Source organism: Henckelia pumila, chromosome 1 (assembly GCF_033568475.1).
Source record: "Henckelia pumila isolate YLH828 chromosome 1, ASM3356847v2, whole genome shotgun sequence".
In the NCBI taxonomy this organism is placed as follows: Eukaryota; Viridiplantae; Streptophyta; class Magnoliopsida; order Lamiales; family Gesneriaceae; genus Henckelia; species Henckelia pumila.
Window position 1 is genome coordinate 65,814,872 of NC_133120.1, and position 16,662 is coordinate 65,831,533.

The following is a 16,662-nucleotide window of genomic DNA, read 5'->3' on the forward strand; positions in this document are numbered from 1 at the left end:
ATATACCTTCAGCGTTCTTTTATTCAAATTTAACATCAAATAAATTAACCTTTTTCTTTAAAAAATTAAGTATTTTTTTCAAACTCTACTATTTAACCATTGACAGTACGGACTATGAATTTGACCGTACCGTCAATGCTGATCGGCGGGCAAATCGAGCAGTCAACTAGTCGCATGTGATATTTTTGGGTTGGATACCCGTATATTCAAATTTAATTTTATATTGATCTGATAAACTGAATCTATAAAAAATAATCAATAAATTCAAATAATGCAAACATCATAATAGGATACCAAACACAGATAGTAAACAACTTGTTAAATAACAATCTTACTTTGAGCCGATTTATTAATTACGTGAAAACCGAATAACTATCATATGTTTACCCTCCACAAACACATATATAATTATATTAAATATTAATCTTCTTTTGAGTTGATTAATACTCATAAAAATTACATACACGAAACTGTTTATATTTCAAAATAAATTAATTTTCATTAAGATCATTTTAAAATATATAAAAATAAAATCATCTTTATTTGGCTAAAAACCTAAATATCAGGTATTCGTGATCGTTATTTTAACGTGGATAATTATTAATTCAATGACATAATTGTCAATGCGATTAAGAAGTTACAAGGGTTGGAGACGTAAAAATTATCTTTTGGTAGTCGGATGGTGTTGATCAAAAGTGTTCTTTGCTCTATACCTATTTACCTATTCCAGGTGTTACAACCACCGGGAATAGTCCTGCATCGCTTTGAAATGTCGTGTGTGAAATTTATTTGGGGTTCGAAACCAGGGGTGCAGAAAACGCATTGGATATCCTGGGAGAAGATTTGTCCCTATTTCTGAATGTGGATTGCGTATTCGTAGAATCAAAGATACGATGACAGATTTTTCCATAAACTTTGGGTCAGGTTCAGAACCAGACTCTCTCTGGAGCACATTTCTACATGCGAGATATTGTAAAATGACTCCTCCAGCAGCGGTGCGTCTCTTGCAGAATATATCCCCTACTTGGCGCAGAATGTTAAAGATTAGGGATCGAGCACAAGCGAAATTTAGCCGAAGGATTGGCGAGGGGAATATTAGTTTCTGGTTAGATTCCTGGCTCCCGAAGGGTCCATTATCATCTTTGGTACCTATCTAGGGACAGGCGTCTAGGCTGGTCAGTTGGTTCCTGGTTGGGGGAAATTGGAATTTGGAACGGCTGCTTCTTTTGATTCCCCAGGATGTTGCCTATCGTATCATGAAAGTACCTATCCATCTTGTTTAAAAGGATAGTGCTGTCTGGAAAAGATCAAAATGGATATTCTCTGCTAAATCTGCCTGGGAGTTGGTGCGTCATAGGCATACAGATATTGGTTGTTTAAAAGGCTGCAGAGCAAAGCTTTTTAGGGCAACAATTTCTATCTTCTCATGGCATTGGTATTACAAGTGGATCCTAGTCAATAACATTCTCAAATTCAGAGGAATTTCTTTAGCCTCGATGTGTCAATGTTGTCAAAATCAAGAGTCCTTTGATCATATATTTTTTTCAAGTGCTTCTGATATTCTTGTCTGGCAATTCATTGCTCAAATTTTTGGCGTTCAGAATTTTCAAATTTTTTCTAACAAAAAAGTGGAAGTTGATTGGATCAAAGAGGGACACATAAAGGAAATGATGCCTTTCCTGATTATTTGGTTCTTTTGGAAGGCTGGGAATGACCACAAACATAGGGGTATTCGCATCCAATCGGCTAGAATCATTATGCATATTCATGAGTTTATTTTATCTATTAGCTGTACAGGGGTTTTGAGGGCTGGTCATTGGAAGGGATTTGAGCATGTGGCGAGATTGATGGGGCTGGAGCATCGGGTCACTCGTTCAACTTCTATTCGGGTGTTTCGATGGGTGCCGCCCTCGATAGGACATTTCAAATTGAATTCGGTTGGTTGTTCGAAAGGTGGGGGTGAGTTTGGGATTGGTGGAATCATCAGGGACCACACCGGCAATCCGATCATCGCTTATCATGGTTATATTGGTCACGGGACTAACACGAGAGCAGAGCTGTATGCGATTTTGATGGGACTACAGGTTCTCAAACTGTATAATTTGTTTCCGTTGTGGCTTGAAGTTGATTTCATGGCGGCCTTAGATATCATTGATGTGAATCACATGTGTTGGGAAGCTAAATACTTCGATGGTGCGTAAGTCTTATGTCTACAGGAAAGCTAACTCTGCGGTAGACGAATTGGCTAATATCGGATTGGCTAAGGGTTCGGCCATCTTACATCCAGAGGACATACATGGGCGGCTCAAGGGGATTTGCAGACTAGACAGATATGGTCTGCCTTATATTAGAATTAAATCTGACTTTTGTCATTAGTTTTCAGCTTTTATTTTGTGCTCTTGTAATTTTCTCGCACTTGTTTTGGCTCTTGTAATATCTCGAGAGGTCTTGGCTTAATCCTCTTCTCTTGTATTTCTATTTTTTTTTTTTAATAAACGGATAGAGCTCCGCCTAAGCCCACCACAATAGGCGGCTTTAAAAAAACAAAAAAAAAAAAAAAAAAAAAAACTAAGCCCTGATGCTATCCTATTAATCGTGAATTAAATAAATAATTATCCACGCGTGATTTTAACTGGGAGGAAATATTTATTGTAATTGCCGTGGTGTAGGTTTTGGACGTTATAGCCACTTGAGTTTAAAGATGCACCAAAAAATAAAAATAATTTTAGTTGGATGAAATAGTTCTTCATTCATACGTATGACCGAACCATTAATTGTTAATTGAAAGTATCCATGATCATGATGTCAAATTTGTAGGCCAAAACACTCATTGTCGCCCTCTTGAATTATAAAATAAAATAAAACATATGATAACATGGAGTGTTTTTTTCCCCGCTATCAGTATGTTATTACTTACAAATTCAAGATGATTCTATGTTATATGTGTTTTGTACAAGATATTCGTATGAATATATGTACAAAACAAAACAAAAAGTATCGATGGATCACACATGATTGTTTTTTTATTTAAATGTTTGTACAAATATGTTACGTAAAAAAGAATGAAGAACATATCTCGTAGTGTAATATAGAATCATCCATGAGACGAGAATGTTGATAAGTTCTAACAATGATTGATGGATTTCATATGTATATTATATAAATGAGCAATGCTATATGTACAATAAAATTTGTACAACAATTTTTACACCATACAAAATTGAATACAAAAATTTAATTTATCAAATTTCATGATACATTGAATTCAATATCTCACAATATAATATCAAAATCTCACGAGATAATAGCAAAATATCACGAGATATTATAAATATAATTGTACGATATATTAATTGAACCTCCAGCATAATTTTAATAAATTCATACAATTCCTCGATACCTACTTGGGAGATTATTGCGAAAAACTCAAATTTTCTACAAAAATTAATTAATTAGAAAATAAATTTTAATAGTAATAATAAATTAATAATAATATTTTTATAAAAAAGAGAGAAAATAATAAGAAGCTTCATTTGTGGGTCCCGCAACTATTATAATAATATTCAAATAAAGCGCGTTTCATGCCAAAACCCAAACCACCGGTCCACAATATATAACATCGCATCCTACTGATCATTTCGCTTATTAAATAAGACACATAAAATGATAGAAGACCGCCGCGCCGGAGCTCCCCACGCCGCCATCTTCGCGGTGGTGGTGGTGGCCGTGATGCTACTGCCCACAATGATCGGCGATCAAGGTGAGGCCATCACGGGCTTCATCTCCGAGCTCCTCACCCCGATCGGCCTCCTCCTCCTCCCGGTGATCCTCATCCTGGTCATCCAGTTCCTCTCCTCCGACAGCGGATCCTTCGTCGCCGGATTATTCTCCTCCGGCGATCCCAACACCATCCACCGCGTCGGCGGATCATCGATCGGCGTCGCCCTCTTCCTCGCCCTCGTTCTGCTGCTTCTCTTCAGCCGCGTCTCCATCTTCGGAGGCGATGGTGACTCCGGAGACTGATTATATTTGAATTCAAATCTTTTTACTTTTTTTTCCCTTTTTTTTATATATATAAATAAATATTTATTTATTTATGTTTGCTTCTTGTAAATATTTATTAGTCTTCAGCTCGCTATGTTGTACGGACGGAAAAGGTGTATATATATATTGGGGAACATTATTTTTTGCACGTGTGAGAAATTACTATGCTACCCTTAATCTAACTATTTATTATATTATGTTTTTAAATTTTAAATATGACTTACTCCCAATCCTCATAAATGTAAAGATGAATCTAAATATAATCTAATATTCATGTTTTTTCAAGCAATGTTTGTATGTTTCTACACATGCAATAAAAATAGCCTTCTTTAAAGATTGATATCCATGATAGTCAAAATATACAACTAAATTTTTTCAATAACTTTTTTTAATTTTTTCTCGATCTTCTATTAATGTATTTATTTATACCAAAGCAGACCAAATCTCGTCAAAGAGTAGAGTTGCACGCGGGAGAAGATTTCTCATATAGCATAATACGTACAATGTTTCATGAGATTTAGATCTCTAGTGATACGAATTTCTTTTTCTTATGTAGAATTTTATTTTTATGAATTAATTCATCAAAAATCGAATTATTTTTCCGATTTTATGTTAAAGATCTTGAACATATTAAACAAATATACTCAAAATTTTAATTTATAATCTTTCGTCGATACATTAAATTAGGTGAATCCAAAAACACATGATCATGTAGAACAATTTTATTGTGAATTTTTTGCAACATAGAAAGTGAAACTCATTTTCTAAAATATTGTATGAAAATGATGTTGATGAGTGATTATCCTCTCCTCCGTTCGCTTTTGATTGGAAGGCGAAACTATATAAATAAGGGTTAATTGCCAATCACTCCCTAAACTAATTTATAACTTATTTATAAATCCCTACATAAATAAAACTTACTTTCAACTCCCTGGAAAGAGAAACTTTTGTTTATAAATATCAATTATACCCTTATCTCTTAAAATTCTTTAAAAAAAATGAGAGAATAGATAATAAAAACAAAACCAATCCAAATAGTATATATATAAAAATTCAAATTAAAATCAAAGAACATAAACCATATCATATACATGCTTATGTTGATACAGGAGCAAGTATGTGTTTAGGAAGCAAACATATACTTCCAAATCATTATTGGAAGAAATATGATAAAGGATTAAAAGTTCGAATAGGAAATGGATCAATAATCATGCTTAATACAGTAGCAGAAAAATTAAAAATAGAAATCGAAAAAACAAAATTTGTAATACCCATTATATACCAAATAGAATCAGGAATGGACATTATAATAGGAAATAACTTTTTAAGAGAATATCTTCCTTTTACACAATTTTAAAATCACATAACTTTAAACAAAGGATCATCAATGATTTATATTCCTAAAATACGAACAGCATTTCGTGTAGGAAATGAAGGATTTACAAAGAATTTTCGTAAACGAAATACAAATCCAATAGAACTAAAAATAAAAAATATTTTAACAATTAATCATGAAAAAAAAATCATGAAGAAATTTCATGATATTTGTTCTGAAAATCCTCAGGACAAAATTAAGAAAAGAAAATAATTCATTGCTTCAATAAAACTTAAAGACTCTAATATCACAATCCGTGAAGCACCAAGAAGATGCAACATGGATGATGTAAAAATATTCGAAAAAGCGGTTCAAGAATTACTAAAACTTAAGATAATCATCCCAAGCAAGAGTCCACACTCTTCACCAGCCTTTTATGTCAGTAAGAAAGACACTGATAAGAAAATAGTGGTAATTGATTATCGAAAAATGAATAATGCAACAATTATGGATGGATATTACATCACAAACAAGAATGATTTACTATCTTATATAGGAGGAATGAAATATTTCTCCAGTTTAGATTGTAAATCAGGATTCTAGCAAATTCAGCTAGAACCACAAACACAATTACTTACATCATTCAGTTGTCCAAAAAGACAGTATCAATGGACTGTATTACCTTTCGGACTTAAACAAGCATCAGGTATCTTTCAAAGATATATGGATGAATCTTTTAAATCATATGTAGATTTTTGTTGTGTTTATATAGATGACATATTAATTTATTCAAAAACACTAGATCAACATTATAAAGACCTCATGACAGTATTAGATATTTGTCATAAAGATGGAATTATACTTTCTGAAAAGAAAGCACAATTGTTTAAAACAAAAATAAATTATTTAGGATTACAAATAGAAGATGGAAAACATTGTTTACAACAGCATATACTTAAGAAAACTCACGATTTTCCTAGTGAAATCAAGGATAAAGATCAATTAAGAAGATTTTTAGGATTATTAACTTATTCTGGAAATTACATTAAGAAACTTGCAGAAATCAGAAAACCTCTTCAGGCAAAACTTAAACAAGATTATAAGTCGAAATGATCTAAAGAAGATACTAATTATATTGACACTATTAAAAAGAAGATAATTAGTAATCTTCCCGAATTATATTTTCCTTCAAATAAAGACATAATAATAATTGAAACAGACGCCTCAGATGAATACTGGGGAGCATGTTTAAAAGCTTATACAGGAGAAAGAAATTTAGAAGAACTTACTAAAACAGCTACTAAGAATAATGAAGAATTATGTAATTATACATCAGGAACTTTTCAAGGTGCACAACTAAATTATCATTCAAATGAAAAAGAATTATTAGCTTTAATATATACAATTAGAAATTATGAGATTTATCTTATTTCTAAACCGTTTTTAGTAAGAACGAATAATATGAATTTAACATATTTCAAGACAAGAAAAATATCAAGAAATGCAGGGAGAAATGCAGCAAGGTTAATTAGATGGCAATTGGAATTGAACCATTATCAGTTCGAGATCCAGCATGTCAAAAGAACGGACAATTCATTATCCGACGCATTAACTAGAAAACTTCATCCAAATTATACTATCCGTAGTACCAGAATAACAAAAGAGATCCTAAGTGATCCAAAAAATGACTGTGAGTCATCCGAACATGCCTTAGAAAGTATGGGAAATATAAATTGATGAAATGAGATTTATATTCAAAAACATGAATTATTTTATGACTTCAAGTCATCCGAACATGCCTTAGAAAGCATGAGGAATATAAATTGATGAAATGAGATTTATATTCAGAAACATGAATTACTCTATGAGTAAAATAATCAATCTCATGAAGATTGGTTCAATTCTTGCAAAAGAATTCATAAATGCAATGATTCGCATAATAAAACTATCCGAATTACTCACGATAAAGAGTTAAATTTCTAACCATTTTATATATATATATATATATATGTGTTTCTTGTGCAGGATGGAGCAATTAGATCAATTAAAAGAACAACTGATTGACATAGATGAAGAAATTCAGATTCTTCAACAAAGAAAAAAGAATATAAATGGAAAAATTCAGAGGATAAAAGAAAAGATGACAACCTCGTCATCATCATCCTCACCAAGAACACCAATCAAGTTAGCAACTCCATTTGACAAAATAATGGAGATGAATGAAAAACAATCAGTGGTCACAGCCAATGTTATGGGGACCTCGGGTTGCTAATCTCATTTTAGGGCAACTAATGATTAATTAAACAATTAATCAAACAATTAAAGAATAATAGATCAAGAGCAAAAAAAAAAAAAAAAAAATTTAAAATACCCAAGCCTCGCTCGATCGGTTAAAGTCATCCGATCGAGCGAGCAAAAATATCAAAGTCTCGGGTCTGCAGCACAAATGGCCTCGCTCGATCGGGCAAAAGCTACCGATCGAGCGAGCAATAAAAATCGAATTCTCTGCCCATGAAAAACAGGCCTCGCTCGATCGGTAACTTTTACCCGATCGAGCGAGCCATCTTTTGCTCGAATTCTGCTGCTGATCTATTGCTGTCAAAACTTTAGTACAAGGTATATATCATCATCCAAATCAATTCTAAGCATGTTATAAAATCTGAAAACATGCATACATTCATATACCAAGTTCCTATTATCAACTCATACAATTTAATACATCCAATGAATAGCATAAAAGACATAAATCAACAAGCTACACTAACTCTCAATAGTGAGCTTCTAAACAAGATTTCAATGTCAAGTTTAATGCTATTTACTACCATTCTTCAACTTAACCCGAGTCCACACTTGCTACATCTCTCTCCCGAGCTATCAATGTTCTCTCAACCAAGCTCCTGCCCTACCTGTTGCAATGCACACATACAAAACAAAGCAACAGCCGGATAAACTCCGTTGAGAAATCATTCTCAGTATAATCGACATATAAATGCGTTAAATAAATTCATATCAACTCTAAACATATCAACTCAAGAATAGAGTAAAAATAACGCATATATCAACTCAACTTCAAATCAAGACTCAATTTATATAGCGCGTTTATCTCAAGAATTGATTCTTTTCACTTCATTGCCATCAAGATTCGTAACCGATCTTGACATTGATATCCATCTATCGTAGCCATTCCGGGCTAGAAAATAAGTTTAACCGCAACCTTGGCATAGAATCAATTCAATATACAATCATATCGACTCAAAATCAAAGATCCACTACCTGCGATGGATCGACAACATCAAACATAAATCAAAACATCTCAAGTATGTGATTTTCGCGGGCCAACTCAAGAATAGTCGTTCTTGAGTTTCAAAGTCCCTAACTCGTGATGTCGTCATTATACCTTGCATTCTCGAGTTGACGATGTTCCACATCTGGATAGGAAGTACCACAACTCCTATAAGAATCTGATCATTCAAACATCATCAATCTTCAATCACATTCACTTCAATCTTGATCACTTCTTCTTCGGTTTCAAGTTGAGGTTCTTGAGTCAATAGTCTCCTATTAAACTCTAGTACATAGCATCAAAACATGCATATCAAACTTCATTCTATTCAATCATTTCAGAATTGAATCAAAATCATCAATAAAGATTCAATCAACATCATTTCAAACTTCAACTTCTTCTTATTCGGTATAACTCGGAGTCGTGAATCGTTAGCCTTCGAAACTCAACTGAAATCGAGAAATACAAATGCCATAACATTCATAACATCTAAACAACTATCTCAACTCAGTTATAGGCTATCAAAACGAAGTCAAAACATCAACCGGCGGTGTAGCGATTGACAATCGAAAACTGACTCGGTATCGAATTCATTATTAACTTCTTATCAACTTCTAATCACTTCATATCATTCATACTCCTCATATCAGCAGTTATAATCATCCATAAACAAGCCAAAAACATGCTGAAATATTCATCAATTCATATAACCTCAAGTTCTCAATTCCTCCTCAATATCAAAGCACGTACAAGTTAAAGAACATGCATCTATAACAAAACTACTGATCTCTGCCAAATTCTGATTCTTAAACCATGCCAAAACAATCTGAAACTTACATCAAATTGAAGGCCTCATTGCAAGGATTCCAGAACATCTTTCGGAATTAAAATCGGACAATCGGATCAAAAGTTACGGCGATTTGAACAAATCGAATTCAAAGGAAAAGGGAAAAGCTTCGGCTCCTCTGTTCATTTCTTCACTTTTCTGAATTGTATACAACATAAGCACGTGTACATGTTGATAATCTGATTAAAATCAGATATGTATTGCATAAATTTCAATTTAGTCCCTCAAGTCTTCATTAATTGCAATTCAGTCCTCGGCCTTCTTTTTAATTCAATTTCAATCCAAAATAATTTAAGAATATTAGAATTAAAATCGAAACTCTAAATATTCTCAAATTAAATATACTTGGATTAAAATTAAATAAATTCGGATTAAATCAATAATCCCGGCCTTTTGCACTTTAGCCCTCGAATCTTCGATATTCTCCAATCAACCCCTGATCGGGTTTCATCTTCAAAATACATCTTCTTTAATTTCCGAAATATGGAATTTAATTTCAAATTCCATAAATATTCAAATCTAATATTTATTCTTTTAATTTAAGAATTCTCGGAATTTAATTCTCAAAATCCGTAAATTCTCAAATTAAATATTTTCGGCTCAGAAATTAAATCTATCATTTCCATAAATTCTCAAATCAATATTAGCCCATAATATGGAATTTAATTCTCAAATCTCATAATTAATAATTTAATATTTTCGGGCCTTACAATTCCTCCCCTCTAAGAAATGATTTCGTCCTCGAAATCGTATTCATCCAGAATATCAAATCTAATAAACTGAATGATTATCTGAAGTGATTCTCACTTCAATCATCCACTCTGCATTTTGTATCTCACTTCATCTTTCAATCTCTTGTCAGATTATTACTTCGAATCTGCTTCTATTCTCTTATAATCAGTATCTATTCAGTTGTACTTTAAGTCATTGAAACGACTTTGTTCTGAGCTGTTTCTTTCTTCAATCAAGGATTTGTTGAATAATCGACTTAACTCAGAATCTCGTCAATATCTATCTCATCTGAATAAAGTACATACGAAGAATCTACTGATACTTCTTTCAATCTCACTTAGATACTGAACTTATTCAGCTGAAAAGAATACATTCGGTCAATACAATTATCAATTCCGTCTGACATGTCATTCAGTGCAATTCAGCTTTGGTGACGACTTGATTCTTTCTCTATATCATTCTATACAGAGTATAGAACATAAATCAAGTCTACATTGTTCTTCAATTCATCGCTTCAAAATCATTATTCATCGTCACATTCTGAATCTGTAAATTAAACTCTGCTCTTTCTCTATTCTGAATTGAATGATGTTTCAAGAATAACTTTTTCACTTAACTAATCAATTTCAGCTTCAAAAGTTATATCTATCATTCAATTACTAATTCTGGTTCATCTTCTCTGCTTTCATTCCATACAGATTCATATTCATCATCCTTGTGTTCCTCAAATCAAATCTGATCTGCTGTCAACAAATCATGTCTGATATGATATCATATACTTCAGTAGTATCATTCCAATACAAAGAAATCTGATTTCTTTTCATCATATCATTATCTCAAAATCGACTCATTAGCTGTTACAGGAATTGTAATCTTCAAGTGGCAACACATCAAGACAAATAATACCGAATCAGGTATTAAAGTTCTGAGAATATTCTCAACATCTGGAAAATCAACTCAGATAATCCATCAATCGACAAATGGTATAATGTAATCACATATAACCAACTCTCAGAACATCAATCAATCAATCGATGCCACATCTGTTGAATAATTCTAAAGTCTTAATCCTGACAATAGATTGTAATCATTCCTGTAATTCATCATATCTCTATCTTCTTCACAGATCTGAATCGATAGCTGTTATTCACATCTCATACAGTGTATTCCACAAATCTGATTAGTCTATTCGGATTATTTCGTAATCAGAGTTTATGCTGTATTCACAGATTTCAACGTATTCAAAACTGTTGATAATCGGTATCATGTCAGATAAAAATTCATTCTCGAAATTCAATTCATCTTCTCTGATTATTCTTCCAATTCAAGGATAACATATTGTACCTTTACCTCAAAAAGTACTCAAAGTCTTCGAATCATCTGTATTACAATGTAATAGTAAACCCAATGTTTCAATCTGAAACATTATTTCTTGGCTTACTGTTCGTCTTACAACGAATCTAACCACAATTTAGTGATTTGATCACACAGACAAATCATCGTAGACAGTAATTTCCATCAGTCTGTTCATAACTACCACCTGTTTACATTATCTATATTGTTTCATCATGGTAGTTTCGCAAAATATTCTTTCAAATCACAATCTCGTAACAATTCTGGAGTTTCTAAACTATCACTGAACTCATCTGGTCAACGATTTTCAAATTCATCGGAAACTCTCTGTACGTTTAACTTTGAAAACGTACTAATTCTATTACTTCTATTTGCTTTATCGTCTGATAAAACAATTATCGGATGAATATTAAATTTATTGTTGTGCAATTCTTCAAATTCTGATATCTCTTTTCGGAAATATCAGGCACAATCAAATAATCAATCATAATAGAATTCATTCATTCTGATCTGAGGCTTCAATTCATATCTCTATATGGCATTCTATACTGAATTCTCATCGCTTCAGTTTACTTTCTGTGTTTCTTTCATCTTCTAAACAGTTCTGGATTGCTTTCAATAAAAAATCATTCTAATTGGTCATATATTCATCTGAATTTCCAAACCAGAATACACAAAAATCTGAAATCAATTGATCGAATGCCTGTTTCATTCTTCATTTCTATTTCTCAATTGAATTCTAATAATTTGATCTCATCTCAATGTGCTTTAATCCTTCCAAATCAATTCTCACTTAATTTGGATTATAGCAATTCTGACTGTTTTAGTATCTATCTCGATACTTCAAGCACATAAATTCGAAAGATCAATCAATCACGCATTCATCTCTTCTCTTCGTTCTATTTCCCAAATCTCAATTGGAAATTCTATCAGTTACGAGTCCAAAAATATTATAATATACTGAATGTATACATCAACCAATCAGTAACTCTTGAAATTCATAATCAGGGAAACTCACTTAAGTCAAGGTCATCCACAGAACAATAATATGAATGACAATATGCTAAGTGAAAACAACTCACAAGCATCTCAACTCAAGACGAGTAGATCAAATCAGACACTATAAAAAAAATAAGAGTCAATCAAAATCGATTGAGGTCGGTACCAAAACCTCGAAATCAATATCAAGAATTTCAAAAATCATGATTTTATGATGTAATAACTTCAGTAAAATCAAATAAAAGACTCATCTGTAACTGATTTTCATATCATTATCTACTCGAGAAACCTCAAAAGCATTAGTCAATTCACAAACTCCTCAATTCTCTGATAAATTCCAGTTCACAACTTAAACTCAAGTTCAGAATCTTACTGAAATATATCTCTGCAATCTCTACTCATCGGCATATCTTTCCATTCTGGTTTAGATCATGAACATATCTAGTGCATTGAATATATTTATTTCGGCATACTTCTGTAATCAAACATCATATATCAACCCGAAATCACGGAATCTTAATTCGAGATTCTATATCATCATATTCAATTGCACATTATGTTCTTACTGATCTAATTTAATCGCTTCTTATCATCAATTCTTCTACTAATCTGTATTCGTTTATTGCATCATCATCTATCATGCAACATAAACAGATATTTCAATACGAACAAAATCATCTTCTGTTTCAGTTCATCGAAACAATAGTTCCATTCTTCAGTTCAATTCACACAATCTCTTTTCTGATACAGAGGTGATCATATAATAAGCTTTCAGCTCTCATGAATCTATTGCACCAATAATAGACAGGTCAAAACAAAATAAATCTGTTACCTGAAATTTCATTCTCAGGTGCAATTTCATTCTGATTCTCTGTATACTTCTGGAATAGAAATTGTAGCTAAATATGTGTTTCTCTCACACACCGTAGCATCTTTACAATTTCAGTCCTTTTGCTTCATCATTCAGCTTCAGTTCTATTAAACAAGACTATGTCTTTCATAACATGTTTCAGTCGTCAACATTTATTCAGACATATTCTTCGAATTCAAGCCATAATTAAACAACTCAATCTTGAGCTTTTTCATCATCTCCAATTCAAAGAATTATAATAGGCTTGAAATCTAACAAGGCATTCTTCAATACTCAAAATATTCAGCTTCTAAAAGGTATATTTTTTTTTTCCTTCTCATCATTTCTATCTGTTGTGGCAAAGAACTATAAACAAAAATCATGTTCTAAGCACTTACCAACAAATTAATATACCTCTGTTCTTTCATCATTTCTTCATCAAAATTCATCAGCTGATTGCTAGGTTTTGAAGTTGGTAGACAGTCAATCTAATACATCATTCATCAGTATCTTTCAGGTATCTAAACGATTGATCAAGTTCTTCAAAACAACTTCTACAATACATCTATTCATTCGCTGATATTCTGTTCTGTTCAATCAGAGATACTTCATTCAACTAAGCAATAATACAATTTTATTCAATCTGACCATACCATTCTGTTCAGTCTGGCCATACAACTCTGTCAGTCTGGGGTGCTTACATCACTCAAAGAACAATGTTCTCTTCGATTCTGGGTGCTTACATCACCCGGGGAAATTCTTATAATAACATCGATAAGAATTTGAAAATTTACAAATCAGTAAATTAATCAATTCAATTTCAAAGGTAGATCAAGAACACATGCAATTTATTAAATCATCGAATCAAATATTGCATAATCATGCAATACTATAAATGCATGTGACTCACTCTACCCCGCTCAGCTTCTATCTCAGTCCAGAACCTACACTCTGATACCACCTGTTATGGGGACCTCGGGTTGCTAATCTCGTTTTAGGGCAACTAATGATTAATTAAACAATTAATCAAACAATTAAAGAATAATAGATCAAGAGCAGAAAAAAAAAATTTAAAAAAAAAAACCAAGCCTCGCTCGATCGGGCAAAAGCTACCGATCGAGCGAGCAATAAAAATCGAATTCTCTGCCTATGAAAAACAGGCCTCGCTCGATCAGTAACTTTTACCTGATCGAGCGAGCCATCTTTTGCTCGAATTCTGCTGCTGATCTATTGCTGTCAAAACTTTAGTACAAGGTATATATCATCATCCAAATCAATTCTAAGCATGTTATAAAATCTGAAAACATGCATACATTCATATACCAAGTTCCTATTATCAACTCATACAATTTAATACATCCAATGAATAGCATAAAAGATATAAATCAACAAGCTACACTAACTCTCAATAGTGAGCTTCTAAACAAGATTTCAATGTCAAGTTCAATGCTATTTACTACCATTCTTCAACTTAACCCGAGTCCACACTTGCTACATCTCTCTCCCGAGCTATCAATGTTCTCTCAACCAAGCTCCTGCCCTACCTGTTGCAATGCACACATACAAAACAAAGCAACAGCCGGATAAACTCCGGTGAGAAATCATTCTCAGTATAATCGACATATAAATGCGTTAAATAAATTCATATCAACTCTAAACATATCAACTCAAGAATAGAGTAAAAATAACGCATATATCAACTCAACTTCAAATCAAGACTCAATTTATATAGCGTGTTTATCTCAAGAATTGATTCTTTTCACTTCATTGCCATCAAGATTCGTAACCGATCTTGACATTGATATCCATCTATCGTAGCCATTCCGGGCTAGAAAATAAGTTTAACCGCAACCTTGGCATAGAATCAATTCAATATACAATCATATCGACTCAAAATCAAAGATCCACTACCTGCGATGGATCGACAACATCAAACATAAATCAAAACATCTCAAGTATGTGATTTTCGCGGGCCAACTCAAGAATAGTCGTTCTTGAGTTTCAAAATCCCTAACTCGTGATGTCGTCATTATACCTTTCATTCTCGAGTTGACGATGTTCCACATCTGGATAGGAAGTACCACAACTCCTATAAGAATCTGATCATTCAAACATCATCAATCTTCAATCACATTGACTTCAATCTTGATCAGTTCTTCTTCGGTTTCAAATTGAGGTTCTTGTGTCAATAGTCTCCTATTAAACTCTGGTACATAGCATCAAAACATGCATATCAAACTTCATTCTATTCAATCATTTCAGAATTGAATCAAAATCATCAATAAAGATTCAATCAACATCATTTCAAACTTCAACTTCTTCTTATTTGGTATAACTCGGAGTCGTGAATCGTTAGCCTTCGAAACTCAACTGAAATCGAGAAATACAAATGCCATAACATTCATAACATCTAAACAACTATCTCAACTCATTTATAGGCTATCAAAACGAAGTCAAAACATCAACCGGCGGTGTAGCGATTGAAAATCGGGAACCGACTCGGTATCGAATTCATTATTAACTTCTTATCAACTTCTAATCACTTCATATCATTCATACTCCTCATATCAGCAGCTATAATCATCCATAAACAATCCAAAAACATGCTGAAATATTCATCAATTCATAACCTCAAGTTCTCAATTCCTCCTCAATATCAAAGCACGTACAAGCTAAAGAACATGCATCTATAACAAAAGTACTGATCTCTGCCAAATTCTGATTCTTAAACCATGCCAAAACAATCTGAAACTTACATAAAATTTAAGGCCTCGTTGCAAGGATTCCAGAACATCTTTAGGAATTAAAATCGGACAATCGGATCAAAAGTTACGGCGATTTGAACAAATCGAATTCAAAGGAAAAGGGAAAAGCTTCGGCTCCTCTGTTCATTTCTTCACTTTTCTGAATTGTATACAACATAAGCACGTGTACATGTTGATAATCTGATTAAAATCAGATATGTATTGCATAAATTGCAATTTAGTCCCTCAAGTCTTCATTAATTGCAATTCAATCCTCGGCCTTCTTTTTAATTCAATTTCAATCCAAAATAATTTAAGAATATTAAAATTAAAATCAAAACTCTAAATATTCTCAAATTAAATATACTCGGATTAAAATTAAATAAATTCGGATTAAATCAATAATCCCGGCCTTTTGCACTTTAGCCCTCGAATCTTCGATATTCTCCAATCAACCCCTGATCGGGTTTCATCTTCAAAATACATCTTCTTTAA